Source organism: Corylus avellana, chromosome 5, assembly GCF_965113065.1.
Source record: "Corylus avellana chromosome 5, dhCorAvel1.hap1.2, whole genome shotgun sequence".
NCBI lineage: Eukaryota > Viridiplantae > Streptophyta > Magnoliopsida > Fagales > Betulaceae > Corylus > Corylus avellana.
In genome coordinates this window covers 14,468,199-14,478,547 of record NC_142494.1, presented here as the reverse complement: position 1 = coordinate 14,478,547, position 10,349 = coordinate 14,468,199, and positions in this window count along the sequence as shown.

Sequence of the window (10,349 nt, the reverse complement as noted above, 5' to 3'; positions counted from 1 at the left end):
CAATGAAACTCAAAAGGTGAGTCAAAATATGGGAGGACTAGCAATGGGGCTGTGGTCAGTTTGAGCTTGATCAACTCGAAGGCGGTAGGAGCTGCTTCACTCCACAAGAATTTTCCCGCCCTCACACATTCCGTAATCGGCACCAAAATAGTGCTAAAATTATGAATGAAGCGCCAATAGAAAGATACCAACCCATGGAAACTTTGGACTTCATGTAATGTATTAGGGGGCCAATATCGGACCACTGCTACCTTCTTCTCATCCACCACTAATCCCTCTTTGGACACCACATATCCAAGGAAAAGGACCGAGTCGGTCATGAAGGAACACTTGGCCGGTGCCGCATAAAATCTCTCCCTGCTCAAAACAAGTAGTACCTCCTTTTCCATGGTCGAAGTTGTAGATAAGGATGTCGTCGAAGTAGACAACTACAAACTTCCCGATGAATGTGCTAGGAGCATTAGACAACCCAAACGGCATCACTAACCATTCATAGAGCCCCTCTCGCATCTTGAACACGATCTTCCGCTCAAAACTAATTCGCACCCGAATCTGATGGTATCCACTCTTCAAATCCAGCTTAGTGAATACCATCGCCCCACTCAATTGATCCAATAAGTCATCCAATCAAGGAATATGAAATCTATACCTCACTATGATCTTATTGATGGGTCGGATCCGCTCACATCCTCCATGTCCCATCCTTCTTGGGCGTAAGCAAGGCTAGAATTGCACATGGGCTTAGGCGCTTCCGGATATGCCCCTTGGCTAGTAATTCCTCCACTTGTCGCCTCAACTCTTCGTACTCCTTGGGGCTCATGCAATAGTGTGGTCGATTGGAGAGACTAGACTGTGGCACCAAGTCAATTTGGGATTGAATGTCACGAAGAGGCGGTAGCTCTTCAGGTAATTCTACCGGGAACACATTGGTAAACTCCTCCACCAACCACTTAATTGCTTCTGGCACCACCTCCATGGTATTGCACTCCTTCCCATATAGTAAGTACACACACTCCGACTCTCACATCTCCTTCACGAACTCCCGTTTGGCCAATAGGGTTTGGCCAATTGTTGTGCCAAATACCCACCTAAATTAATAGGCGAATACTCGGTATGTTTTACTCGCAAGTGCACAAGATCAAATGATAATATAGCAGGCAAATACGAGATTATTCCCATGAGGATTGGTAAATTATGCTTAGAATTGATTTTCAATTTAATAACAGATTGTCACGAATAGAATTGAAATAAAGGAATAAAATAAAAGATAAACTAAGACTAAAAATGATTAGTGTTTTGATATCCACCACTAATTAGACTAATTAAGATAACAATACGCCAATATTCCAATTATACAATACATTTAAAGCTTGTCAACCTAAGGGCATGGTATCTACTCCTTAAGCTATTGATTTCCTTAAGCAATGAATTAGGCATGGTATCTACTCTAATTCATTTCTTCCCAAAAGGATTTAGCATGGTATCTACTAAGTTGTTCTTCAAGGAAACATAAATCTATGGAAATCGACCCAAACTCCTCTTGATCTAGCCTTCAATTCCTTTCTACAGCTTGTGCCTTTTTTTCCACACATTTTCCTATAGGCTTAGAGGTCTATTTATAGGCTTAGGAAAGACCTAGAAACCCGAATACAATCGTAGGTTAGTCTACCAATCTAACTAGGAGATTAGAGACCTAAGCTGAGGTGGAAAAGGACACTTTTTGCATCTGGACCGCGCGAGTGCGCTTGATCGCAGGTTGGTGCGCTCAATCGTATGCCTGCGATCGATCCTTGTGTTGGGCGCTCAAACGTATGTCGCACTTGTACTTGCTTGATATGTGATTGAGCGCTGGTGGGCCCGATCCTGGCTGTCTTGCGCTCGAACGCAGATGCGCTTGAGCCTAGATTGGCTGCGATCAATCCTATAGCTTCTAGCTTTTTCCCAATTTGTCTTTTAAGTCTAAAACTTGCTGGAAACACTTGTTTTCTTCAAAAACCTTAAAAACATAAGAAAACACAAAAAGGTAGCAATACATCAAATAATAACAAAGCTAAGAGCTTAGCATATGTAAATTAAGGGGCTAAAATATGTCTATTTTAGCACTTATCACCAGTTCCTTTCCCTTTCGAAGGTTTGGGTCTGTCACCCGGGCTAGGTAGTAATGTTAGCTTCACATTATCCACCAAGAAGCTATAGGTGTTCTTCCTTCCATTATGGTGAGCATTCCTATCTTATTGCCATGACCTCCCTAGCCATGACATCACACCATGGCCACGACATCACACCTTGTCTTGTCTTTATATTTGGCCCCAATTTAAAAAGACACAAGGCAACATTTAGATATTATTACCTCATTTCCCTTCTTGAGCCACTCCAAGCAGTATGGAGTAGGTTGTTTCTTCGTCTCGAGAGTCAACTTCCGGACTGCCTCTTCCTTGATGACATTCTCGCAACTGCCCCCATCAATGACGAGCTTGCATACCTTGCCCCCTATAGTGCACATCGAGTGGAAAAGATTGTGGCGCTACCCATCGTCACCATTAATTGCTTCAACTCGGTTAGGTGGTCCCGTTATGGTTGGAACCCTATTTTGACTTGTAGGTTAAGTGATCAATTGAGTGGTGCTTTGAGCCGTGAATGGCCCACTCGACCGGTTCGTGCTCCCTCTGATAAGTGCTAAAATATTCATATTTTCACTCCTTAACTTGCATGTTTTATTCCTTTGGTTTTACTCAATTAGGCCATTTTAATTCCTTTTGGTGTTTTTTATGTTTTTACAGGCTTTTGGAAAAAAAAAATGAAGTAAAACAGGGTGATTTGGGCTCAAAGAGAGAAGATGGGAAAAATTGGAACTCCCTGACACTGCGATCAATTGCAGGGTACCTGCGATCGAGCGCAATACCCGAGAGGACATAGCACAAAGCAAGCTAGGAATGATCGAAAGCATCCCAGAAGAAGGATCGATCGCACTCGTGCGCAGGAGACAAACCAAGGTGGCTGTTAAGATGTCCCTATTTCCATATTAGGGTTTTCCAACTTCCAATTGTAATAGGATTGAAACCCTACGAAATTCCTAGGGTCTACTACTTTTCCAAGGACTTTTAAAGCCTATAAATAGACTCTTAAGCCTTTAGAATAGGACGGTTTTTGCAAGGAGAGAATAGGAGCTCTTCAAGTTCAAGTCTCAGGTTTATTCTTTTCCTTTCTTTTCTTTTATTTTATGAAGATGTTTAACATCAACTTTATGTGTAGCTAATTTAATTAGTAGGGCTTGAATGAAGCCCTGGTTATGTTTTGTTAATATTTCACTATTGGCGCCTTTGTGATGATCTTGTTGTGCTATTTAACTTGATTAATACCTGCTTGCATGAATTCCTCATATGTGTGTGCCTGATCAACATTTGCATGTGGTATGGACTAGTTAGTTAAATCAATTTGGATGGCCGAGTCTTGGGTTAATCAACATGGGGAATCGGGAGTATATGCCATGCCCTAGGCCTCATGTGTTTGTCGATTTCCATAGGACATATGCTTTCCTAAGGAACAACTTAGTGTAAATCATGTTGAATCTCGTAGGAATGAAAAGAGTTAGAGTAAATGACATGCCTAACTTGTTGCTTAGGGAAATCCATAGCTTTAGGAGTATACGCCATGCCCTAAGGTTGACAAACATTAGAGATGCATAACCTGATCAAAGCATTGGCATATTGTTATATTAGCTAAATATAATTAGTGGTGGATATCAAAGCCCTACCCTTTATTATCATCACTTCAAAAATCAATCTTTGTTTTGCTTTTGCTTAAGGAATCTATTTTTAAACATAAATTCAGCAATTCTCGTGGGAATGATCCTGTACTTGCACCATATACTACTATGCTGACCTTATGCACTTGCAGGTAAAACGTACAATTATTTACCAATTAATTTAGGTAGATAATTTGCACATCACCCTTCTGCTCCATGGCCAAGTAGACCCGGAGGTCCTCATGAGGTTGTTTTCTCTAGCAACAAGGCCCTTTGATGGGCCTCTAACACATTAACAAGATCGAAGAGGTTCAAATAATCCTGAATTTGTTGTCACAAACTTCCAATGTATCGAGACACTTGTTGCTTGTCAGATTTGCCCCAATCAACACGAGTCAACAGTTTGTAGAATTCCTCCGCTTACTCATCCACGAACTTTGAACCTTGGCTTAAATTATGCACCCGTTGATATATGTTCCGGTGTAGTTGTAAGGCAAAAGGGCTGGCTGCATATGTTTCAATAGTTTCTCCTAAATGTTGTTCTTCCCCTTGCCTTAACGTACTCTGGATTGCTTCAATTGTTGCCACCATGCCGCCATTCTTCCCGGAATTTGGGTTCGACCAAAGAAACTTGTCGATCCTCGGGCACCCCTTGGAAATCAAGAATCTCTCCAACTGCCGCTACCCATTCCAAAAATTCCTTAGGTTGTAGAACCCCTTGGAATTCTAGAATATCGAGTTTGAAACTGAACTCCCACCGATTTGCATGAGCTTGGGCAAGGGGTTGACGCTCGTGCGTTCGGGCACTCTGCAAAAGGGTTCCCGGATCCATTCCCATCTCTTTGTTCGTCTTCCTCCTCCGAGTCGTGCGGTGAGGGTAGATGACGATGTCCATTGTGAGCACCCATGTTGGCCAATCAGTTTGTGAGGTCTTCAATTTGAGCCCTAATGAACTCCAATTGTTCATCCGTTTGTTGTCGATGTGCCGCCACTTGTTCTCCACAAACTGCTTCCTCGCAATCATACACCTCTTCCAAGTTTACATAACGGTTGCCTCTTCCCCTTGTGATTAGAGCCATGGAAAGAAACTTGGGCTCCGATACCAACTGATGCAGCGTAGGATCATAATAGGCTAGAAACACAACAAGTAGAAGGGATAAATATTCCTAAGGTTGTGAGACTATCAACAAGTCAAAGAAATCTTCTCTAAACAATAGATACTTTCTAGGGTTTGAAGGAAAACAAAGAAGAAACTCAACTCTGAGTAATCTTATTGAAGTAAACCACATAATAATCAAAAATTGCGTTCTCAGGGTTATAAGCATGTATTTATAGCCCCAAGAATCCTAAACCTAATAGAAAACATAATTAAAGTCGGTTTTGTAAAGCTATGCTGGCCGTCCGAACGAGACATAACTCCATCCGGATGGTTAGAGGAAGAAAGCAATAAAAACAATAACGTAACATAGGTGTCTGGACGAGCTTCGGACGAGGTTTTCAGGTTTGGCCTCGTCTAGACGTGCGTCAGACAAACTTTAGAAGAGGCTCTCGGGTTGAGCCTCGCCCGGACGTGCGTTAGACGAGCTTTAGATGAAGCTCTTTGGTTCACTCGCGTCTGGACGAACGTTCCCCTTGTCCGGACAGGCTTCAACTTTCGTGCGCGTTGTGATCTTGTCTTGACTCCTCTGGGCGCCTCCACACTCGCATCTGCTCGAGTCTTCCTCATGTAATCCCAAGCACTTTGATCTACATCAAGTTGCCTCCTTATCAAGTATCTGTGTGTTCTTAGAATCTCCCACTCTTTCTTTTGAGTTACCATTTAGTCTATCTTTTAGGAACTTGGTTGTAAACCATTGCTTTCCTAATCAAGACTTTATATTAGTAATCAACAACCTTCAATTTCCTTTTTAAAATATCCAACAACTAATTGCATCTTGAAATGTGTAGTTGTCTTTAAGAAATTTAAAAGAAATAAGGGAGAGTTTATTACCTCAGTTTTAATCCTTAAATATCCCATACAATCTTTGTGCAAACAAAGATGTATTTCTTCTGGGATATTATCCATATTATGATTTGTTTATTTCTAAAAGATACTTCCACATATAAACTTTCTTTGAATTTCTTCAAAGACTCTTTATATTTGAAAATCCTTGAGTTGTCACCAAGTGATTTATTCAACTATCTCTTTAATAACATTTCATAATATTCTAACCTTTACCATACACATTTGTGTTTAGTGCCAAAATATTCATATTTTAGCCCTTAACTTATATTTGTTAATCCTTTTGTTTTGATTAATTTATGCCATTTTAGTTCTTTTACGTGCTTTCTTTGTTTTTATAGGCTTTTGGAAGAAAGGGAAGCAATTTCGGAAGTTTCGGACTTAAAGAGCTATTTTGGGAAAAGCTGGAGGCTCTAGTAGTGCGATCGATTACAGCTCTACTGCAATCGAGCACACTACAGGCAAGGACAGACAAGGACCATGACAAGCGCAAAGTGTGCACTCGTGCGCACAAGAAGCAGCCTCGATCGCACTTGCAATCGAGCACCTAGCACAAATGATCGATTGCAGTCTTGCAATCGAGCGCACCCGTGCATGAGGAGCAAGACAGCCGCTACCCTTTTACGGAAAGCGTTGATTTTAGGGTTTTGAAGCTTTGTGCGAACTAGGGCTCAAACCCTACGTTTTTTAGGGTTTCTAGAGTATTCATAAGGCGTATCAATAGACCCTTAAACCTTTAGAATAGACACACAATTTCCAAGGAGAAGAATTGAAGCTCTTCAAGTTCAAGTTTCGGGTTTATTCTTTTCCTTTCTATTTTATTTTATGAAGATGTTTAACATCAAACTCATGTGTAACTAATATACTTAGTAGGGCTAGATTGAAGCCCTAATTATGTTTATTTAATATTTCAATATTGGCGCCTTTGTGATGATCATGTTGTAATATTTAACTTAATTAATTCTTGTTTTCATGAATTCCTCATATGTGTTTGCCTCATCAACATATGCATGTGATATGGACTAGTTAATTAAATCAATTTGGATGACCAAGTCCTGGGTTTAATAAAAGTAACAAAAGAAATCCACACTGGGTTCTTGGGTTAATCAACATGGAAAACCGAGAATATACACCCATGCCCTAGGTTCCATGTGTTTGTCAATTTCCATAGATTAATGTTTTCTTAAAGAACAACTTAGTATACACCCATGCTAAATCCTTTAAGAAAGAAAAGAGTTAGAGTATACACCCATGCCTAACTCATTGCTTAGGAAAATCTATAGCTTAAGGAGTATACACCCATGCCCTTAGGTTGACAAACATTAGATATGCATAACATGATCAAAGCATTGGCATATTGTTATATTATATAAGCATGATTAGTGATGGATATCAAAGCCCCACCTTTTTATTATTATCAACTCAAAAATCAATCTTTTTTTCGTTTTACTTACGAAATTTATTTTAAGAAAAATTTAGCAATCTTCGTGGGAATGATCTCGTACTTGCACCATATACTACAATATTGATCTTGTGCACTTGTGAGTAAAACGTACTACATATTATCTATTAATTTAGGTAGTATTTGGCACAACAAGTTTTTGGCTCTGTTGCCGGGGATTGCAGCAAATTTTGTTTAGAATTATTTTCCTTTAGTTTTGTTATTTTAATTTTAAATTTTAAATTACGTATTTATCAAAAATCAAAAATATTTTTTGTTTTTCTTATTTTTCTATTTTCTATTTTGTTTTAGTTTGCGGCACCTGCATTCTGTTACTGCGATCGAGCGGAGGCCAAGTGCGATCGAGCGCAGTGAGATCGAGCGCACTAACCTGCTATTGAGCGCAGTTCCAGGGAGCATCCGGACAGCAGCACTAAAGCTGTTGTGACTGCAGAGGCAATTCAACTTATGCAAGGTCATCGATCTCAAAACTCAATCATCCTTCCACTTGATCCTGAAATTGAGCAGACAATTCGACAAAGACCTAGGGACAACTCCGACACAGAAGAAGAGGAAGAAGTTGAGGAAATAATGGAAGATCTGCAGGAGAACCCACCACTAGTGCAAAGACCACTAGAGGAGAACCCACCACTGGCGCGAAGACCGATGAAATAGGCTTTCATCCTGAAAAACCTCAACCTACCATCATGCATAGCTTATCAACCGGAGGTGGAAGGCAATTATTATATATCCCCACAGATACTCAATGCATTGACTCACTTCAGGGGCACAGCTACTGAGGATCCTAACTTGCATCTTAAGGAATTCTTTGATCTATGCAAGCTTCAGCACATACAAGGCTTAACTCCGAAGAGACTCAGGTTAGTCCTCTTTCCTTTTTCTCCGAAAGATAATGCTAAATTGTGGTATAATTCCTTGCCTACAGATTCCATCCATACTTGGGAAGAGCTAGCCAGTAAGTTCCTAAAGAAGTTTTTCCCACCTCAAAAGACAGGGCAGCTTAAAAGGGAACTTCAAACGTTCCAACAGAGAGATGAAGATCTTTTCTTCGAGGCATGGGACCACTTCAATGCATTGCTTCGGAAGTGCCCACATCACAACATCCCTCAAGATGATCAGGTACAAATTTTTTATGAAGGGTTAGATGACACTAACAAAGGGAAGATTGATTCAGCTTATGGAGGTGCACTTATGGAAAAGAGCAGTGAGGAAGCCATGGAGCTCTTCGAAACACTAAGTGAGCACTCCCAACAATTCTGTCCTAGAGGAAGGCGAGGAGTAAAAAGTAAAGGCATGTATGAAGTGAACCTAAATGGTGGATCTCCAAATCGGATGGGTGCTATGGAAAGAAAGCTAGATATGATTGTCAAAGCCATGACTGCTCAAAACATCTCACCTAGTCAACAAAACGCACAACTCTAGGTATATGCCATATGTTCTCATTTTGATCACACCACTGAGACTTGTCCTTTGTCTCTATTTACAGATCAAGAAGAGGCAAACTATGTGGGACAAAACAATTATCCTCCCAAGAACAATCCATACTCCAACACCTACAATCCAAGGTGGCGCAACCACCCCAATTTCTCATGGAGTAGCAATCGGAATGCTCTAACCCCTCAAGGGTAGCAGAGGAGTCCCCAATAAGCAGTCCAACCAATTTAGGAGCCGAAGAAGAATGACCTAGAAAGTCAAGTACAACAATTTATGCTTGCGCAGCAACAAACTAATGCCAAAATTGAACAATCTATTCAGACGCTGTAGACACAAATGGGGCAAATGGCTAAGGAACTCAGTGAAAGAAAGCAGGGTGAAATCCCCAATCCAGGAGGTCATCAGAAACTGAAAGCAGTCACAATCCTCAGAAATGGCAAGGTCATAGGAACTGAAGAGATAGCTCAAGCATCTCCAGATGAAGCCAAAACTTCCAAGGTAAGTAAAATGAAGAAGGTGAATGCACCACCCTTCCCTCAAAGGTTAGTAAAGCCAAAGAAAGAAAAACAACTTCTTGACATTTTTTAGACCTTGGGGAAAGTAGAGATTAACATTCCTTTATTAGATGCAATTAACCAAATTCCTTCATATGCTAAATTTTTAAAGGATTGTTGCACTCATAAAAGGAATTTTTAGGGGCATGAGACAGTAGCCTTAACAGAGGAGGTAAGTGCGGTATTGTTAAGAAAACTACCACCAAAGCCAAAAGATCCACGTAGTTTTACGATTCCTTGCAAGATAGGTGATAAGTGCCAGATATTGCATATTTAGACCCATTTATTTACATTAGTTAATCCTTTAGTTGTGTCGCTATTTAATATTTTGTGTTAGTTTTGTGTTTTTAGTGTTTTGTAGGTCATTGAAGAAAAACTACAGCTTTAAAAGGAAAAATGCAAAGTTTGGAAGAAAGAATAATTTGAGAAGACCTATATGATGTAGTTAAGTTTAACTAAATCCAGGAAAAGGTTAAATCGGATTAAAGATCAGATTGGATTAAAGTTCAGATTGGATAAAATTTTGGATTGGATTCAAATTCAGATTCTCCACACGTCTTAGTATTTTGATCATAACTTTCTGCTAAAATATCAGATTGAAGTGATTCAAGCAGCATTAGAAAGCTAACTCAAAATTATTCAATTTGTTGTGAAATAAGATTTTTCCAATTCGGACGGTTACTATGCCAAAACCACCCCGCAATTAAAGAACAGAAATGTGGACGAATCCTATTCCGATTTCAGACTTCAATTTTGACTGGGAGACAGACTTCTGAATTATCTAGGTTTAATAGGGCTTCTAGGACTTCCCTAAGCCTATAAATACACTTCTTTGCATTCAAGAAAAGATATAGAATTCTGTTAAGTGCCAAAATATTCATATTTTTAGCCCTTAACTTACATGTTTTAATCTTTTAGTTTTGGTTAATTTATGCTATTTTACTTCCTTTTTGTATTTTCTTTGTTTTATAAGTTTTTGGAAGAAAAGAAAGCATTTCCGGAAATGTTCCAAGCTTGAAGGGCAAATTGGGAAGACCTAGAAGATATGATTAAGCTTAACTAATCATGGTTAAGTTTTAGATAAAGGGAAGGATTAAATCGAAATTTCTCAATTTGGAGTCAAAATCGGATTGGATTCAAAATTGGATTCTG